We start from the raw sequence: 6,000 nt of genomic DNA, 5'->3' as shown, positions 1-6,000 counted from the left end.
GTTGTAAATCCAGTACAACTGCATTGTATACATTGGTTTAAATAATATTGTTTAATGTTAATTTCATATTATGTAAATAATATGAAAAAACATATACAAATATGTTGTAACTTTAGCCTGTGTAGATACAATAAAACGGCATGAATAATTTGAATTACATTATTTTGAACCATGAATTATTTGATAATTGAAGTACTGAAGTACGTGCAACTTAGACATTTTTGCATAATGTTTTTTACAGTTTTCAGCGAACTATGTAAAACATCGCAATATATCATAAAATTTGGATATCGCAATATCGTATCTCATCGTGACTCAAGTATTGTGATGTGTGTCGTATTGTGAGGTTCTTGGAAATACCCACCCCTAGCTAAACATAATCTCGTCTTCTTGAGTACAGATACGAAAAAAAGTACGAAAAATGGGAAGCTTGATCTTTGTTATGTCTTACAGCAAATAAATAAAAAAAAATATAAAATCTCTTAATTTTTATACATTTTTGTAATATCAAATTAGAAATTGTATTTTCTTCTCATCTTTAACATTTTTGCCTTTTTGCACCATCAGATTCTTATGGATTACCTGTAAGAACAACAATCTATGCAACATGAATCTGTGTACATTTTTGTTGTATGTGGCACCTTTGTTTTTTAAGCCTCTACTTATATGTATTATACTTTAACCTCAACGGTGCTTTCAGTTGTAGGTGGGACAACAGGGCATGGTTCCCTCTACAGACTAACGAACAATCTTATTGTGTTTTTCTAGCTTTGTTGTAACAAATACATTTTCTGCAACCATCGCTTTCATTAAGGAGACATATTAAAGCTATAAGAAGAATCCATGAAATACATCTGATGAAAGACAATACAATCAACGCTGAGTTGATTGAAAGGCAACATGGACTGCAGAGTGAAAATATGTGACCTGTTTTTATTTGTTCATGTTATTCTTTGTTTTTGTTGTAGATTAAACTCGCTCCCTCCCCTTACCCCACTAGGCTGCACTTGTAAATAAGAAATTTGTTCTTAATTTGCTTGCCTGGTTAAATAAAGGTTAAATAAATAAAATAAATAAACTGTTAAAGTTTAATTAAAGATTTTTAACAAAAAACTAAAACTAAACATTGAGGAGTTTTATTGGTTATAAACTCTAAAATGATGACCATTGACTACTCTGGTCAGTTGTATCGTTGCATCATCTTGACATTTTCAGCGGGGTATTTTTCTGCTAAAATACTTCTGTTGTTATTTAAACTTTGCTGTCAGCTTAGATACTGAAGTCAAATGCAACACAGGATTCTTATGTTATTACACACGTTACATTAGGACCTTTAATACTGGGAAAACACACATTTTAATGCAAGGTTATACCTAAATGCTATTTATTTTAAATGGTTTTGGTTCCTTTTTTGTGCTCATTCTTTAAGTAAAACATTTTTCATTTTATTCACTCAGGCCATATTTTACAACTATAACTTTAAAATATTGATCAACCGATCAGATAAATGTGCACTTTGGACTAAAAAGACAAATATCTCTCTTGAATTGGTCCACATACGTTACAGAAGCGTCTTTCAATGTTACTTTAAACAGATTATATTTATTGTAACTCTTTTAATCTGTTATTTCATCCATCTTTCATTCATGGTGTCATTCATTCATTCATCACATCAGCGGCCTGTTGTCCTTGTAGCTGCTTCTCTGCTGACACCTGCTGTCCTTCTGAACAGACTGCTGAAAAGCGAGAGGAAGCTGCTCCACTGCAGTAATGCAGGCTGCCTCGCTTAACCAGCAAATCGTTTGATACTTAGATTAATTTGTGTTTAAAGGGACTGTATTTACAAGACCAGAATTGTCAGAATTGTAAGATAGAAGACAAAAATCATCAGTGACTGCAAACCCAGGGCGCCCCTCCCTAAATGCAGAACATGCTCTGTGTGTAGGGCCACATTTTCCAACGGGGGCCACACTTTGCTCAAGGGCCCGGGGACACAGTTGCATGAGGCGGAGGAGAGAAAAGAGACCTCTAATCTTGACTACACAATAATTGACGGCAGTTGACATCTGCCCAATCAGAGGGGTGCGCGTGCAAGCAGGCTTTTGCAGAGCTATGGCAGGAGAGATTTCATCCAAAAGACTCAGGAGTGAGGAAGAGAGAAATAAAATGTCAAACACGAGGAAACTTGTGCTTCATTTGAAGGTATGTTGTTGAAATAAAACTTTGCAGCACAAACACCTGAGTTGCCAATCATCAGATAGGAATATCTGTCCAGAGTGGTCCTTTATTTTATTTTTTTAAGATTTTTTGTGGCTCTAGTGGCCCTTTATTCAAGTTGCAGACAGGAAGGGGGTAGAGAGAGAATGGGGATGACATGCAGCAAAGGTGCACAGGCCGGGATTCAAACCTGCGACCGTTGCAGGAGGACTATAGCCTCAGTATATATGAGCTGCTTGCTTAACCCACTGTGCCCCCTAGCGGCTCCAGAGTGGTCCTGATGAACATTTATTGAATGCCTTAACGCCCTATGCATTCACCTCTGTTGAAAAAGAGTGGTAAAATGACCAGTAAGTTGTATATAAGCTATAAACGTTAGCCGTTATAAAACATATTGGTTATAGTTTTAAATCAATTTATGTTGTTAAGAAGTTTCAGACATCATTGATGACTTTGCATCCAGAAAATAGAGACGTGTGCCTCTGTAAAAGGTAAGGTGCACGTTTAGTTCTGAGTTCAGACCTTCTAGACCTGCTTTCAGTTTTTTATGGGGGATTGAGGTGGTGGAAGTAACTTTCTTTGATGAGTAATTAATGGCTATTTGTGACTAGGATTTGTTTATTTATTTCAGTTTTAAATAAATAAAGTCCACCATTTCCCCGCCAACCCACGTGTCCTCATTCCTGTTCGGTTATCCCGGTAGCACAAGTTGGCTCCAGTCATTATTAATAAAGGTTGTCAAGTTAAATGGCATGTTATACGGTCATTTTGTATCTATGATACATTTGGGATGGGGAGAGATGTGAGGGTGTGGGGGTGTGGGGGTGTGGGGCGGGGGGCCTCCAAATAACATTTCTCTAAGAACCCCGATTTGGTCAGGACTAAACCTTTAAATAGTCCAGTTTTTTATTTTAATTAAGAGCTGTTTTGTATAATTTAAAACAGATGAAAAATGACTTTGTACAGTGTGGGTCGTACCGCTGTAAGCTGGTAAAAATGTCACATTTATCTTCATGTGTTTTGTTCTTCTGATTTTTCAGTTCATTTCAGTTCACTTTATTTTGTATAACTCAAATTCACAACAAAGTCATCTCAAAGCACGTTACACAGAAATTAAATAAGTTAATTGCAGTCCAGTTAAGTACATTTTAGTTCTTAGTATCTATATTCGGGTTCAGTCCAGTTCATTGTAATTGTTGTGCCACACAGCAGATGCTGTTTCAGTTATCAAGAGCATTATTAATAATTGTCCTTCGACAATTATTAATAATTAGTAAAGTAGATTATTTATCAAATTTAATTATCAAAATGCTTCATCCAAACGGGGCACCACCTGATGTAATCAGAAAAATAATAACTACAGCAAAATCAGTTTCAAGATGAATTATTCTACAGAATAATAGTTGAAGGATGGAATCCGAACACAGGCCCCGGCAACCAACATTAGCCGCAAAGTACGTAAAATGAACAAGGACGGGTGGGTGTGTGTCGGTAGCTCAGAATGGCTCGGGAATTTATGACCGAGATAAGAGTCTGTATCTGTGTGTGAAGATTAGTAGGAGAGGAAAAGAGAAATAGAGAAGAAAAATAAAATAAACAGACACACTTAAATAATTTCTCGCTACCAGAAACCCAAGACCTTCCAATCCTCCCACACAGAAATGCACCAATGTGAAACTAAACTTCACACGTACGCTCTAGGTCTGTGCCGAATTCCACAGGATCAACAATGTAAATTTAAGGAACCAGTTTTATGCTGAACTAGATCAACACATTCCCCAGCTCATAGGACTTTACAGGCAGAAGGCGGCTTGTACTGGAAGGGTGGCAGAAGCACTGCGAGGCATCCTACGGTATTATGAAATTGAGGTGAGTTGAAAAAAAGCTAAAATGGACTTTGTCTAAATTTCCTCCACATGGTACAGCTGGCTCCCAGGTTTGTCAGCATTTACTATACCACTGCTGCCCCTGTTTTTTCTCATGTATTTTTTGTTTATCCACCCAGGAAGTGCATGATATCAACATGAAACCCACTGTAGCCCTTCGTGCTCTCTCAGTATACCTGCGGGAAGAGGACACACAGTTTTTCAAGACTTAGAACGTAAGTCTTCACATACACACTCACCTCTTTCTTTCTCTCACCATCACATACACACTCCTCTCTTTCTCTGTCTCTCTCAGTATCTCAGACACACACAGGTTAAAATGGTACCCCTGACAGCGGTCCCAGGGATTTCTCAAAATTTCTGAGAGCAAATTTTCTAGTTGAGCCACTTTACCTTAATTGGTGGGGGAGAGGAGTAGTGGAGGAGGTTACTTAACTTTGTAGTATTTTCCTGTTGAGAAATACTTACCAGTGTACTTTTGAATTATGACTCTATTGTGAAATAACTATTCATGTTCTTGCTGAGTAATGATGACTCAACAAGAAATACTCACCTTTTAAAAAAATGCAGTTGTCTGATTCATTCAAGCTAATCATATTTGAACTGTCATTTGCATTTCCAGAGGGAGGAATCAGAGGAACCAGACATCAGTGACACTCCTGTTGGTATTCTTGCGGTGGTCGATGCATATGTGTTACTGTTTGGACTGGTTTATGCTTTGCATCTGGACTACCCAAAGAAGCTTGTCAACACTTTCACCTTCATTCAGAAGGTAGTCATGGGGTTGGATGATGGTGCACCACTCAAACCGTGTTTGCTCAGTCTGAAAAATGACCTGCTAATGACAACGGATTTGCGGATTTGTCCAGGCACCTGAATCACAACAGCACATTGTTACATTGTTCATTTTACTGATTGTTCTATGCAAGATGTGCCTTAAACAGGAAGGTTTGTTCTGCTTCAGGGAAAAGGAAAATAGGTTTTAAAGCTCTGTGTGAGTGTGAATGTGTGTGTGTGTGTGTGTGTGTGTGTGTGTGTGTGTGTGTGTGTGTGTGTGTGTGTGTGTGTGTGCAGCTTTGTAACACTCAAAATGATGCACACAAACTTCCCAAAATGCACCAGGGTGAGTCCAGGAGAAGGACAATGGACCAAAAGGGTGTGTTTGATTTGTTTACAGAGAGAAAAACTGATTGTGTTTTTGTTGGCCTCTGTTTTCAAAAGGCATATATTTGATATCTTTAAATTTCCTTATTTTGATGCCTTTAAATTTTCCTTTTTGGTTATTATTCTAATTTATTTTTTATGAATGTACAATGACTTAATTTGATATAAGATTTACTTTTTGGTTATTTATTTAATTAATTTTTTTTCATTCATTTAAACTTATTTCCTTAAAGCGACACTACGTAACTTTTCCACCTTAATATAATATTTCCAGAGTCATTGTGATGGTACATCAACTTCCAACAGGTTTAATGACACCTCTGTCATGGTCTGAGGGGTCTGTATCGCCTTCACTGGCACTATGTAACTTTGAGGAGCATGGTAGGAACCCTGCCACACTACTGGTAAAGCACTACCGCTTTTGTCCAAAGGAGACGCCAAACTCAACAAAAGCTGAAAGTTACGTTGTGCTGCTTTAAAGGGAAGCTTCGTTCATTTCAACCTGTCTCCTATCGTTATATGTGTGCTTCATGTGACTAGTGACGTGAAAATATTAGTTGTCATGTTAGCCATTGTCTAGATAGAGCTAATGCTACTAGCTAATGTTGAATAAAATAATTAAAAACCACACTGAATATGTAAACTGCATGTGCTGATTAACTGAATGTGTGTATGTGCTGAGCTTATTGTGAGTTTACTCTGACTTTTCTCTGAAAGGAGAAATTCTGTACCA

General features: G+C 37.3%; 1 long non-coding RNA gene across 1 annotated transcript; it reads left to right on the top strand.

Annotated features, from left to right (window-relative positions):
* Window positions 1-4,016: 4,016 nt before the first annotated feature.
* LOC133462351 (uncharacterized) lies at window positions 4,017-5,077 on the top strand. Its single transcript, XR_009784249.1, has 3 exons — window positions 4,017-4,086; window positions 4,223-4,318; window positions 4,726-5,077. It is a non-coding gene; the product is annotated as an uncharacterized LOC133462351 (long non-coding RNA).
* The last annotated feature ends 923 nt before the right edge of the window (window positions 5,078-6,000 follow it).

This window comes from Cololabis saira, chromosome 16 (genome assembly GCF_033807715.1).
Source record: "Cololabis saira isolate AMF1-May2022 chromosome 16, fColSai1.1, whole genome shotgun sequence".
Taxonomy (NCBI): Eukaryota; Metazoa; Chordata; class Actinopteri; order Beloniformes; family Belonidae; genus Cololabis; species Cololabis saira.
The sequence above is the reverse complement of the archived record's forward strand: the minus strand, read 5'-3'. Positions and strand labels throughout refer to the sequence as shown.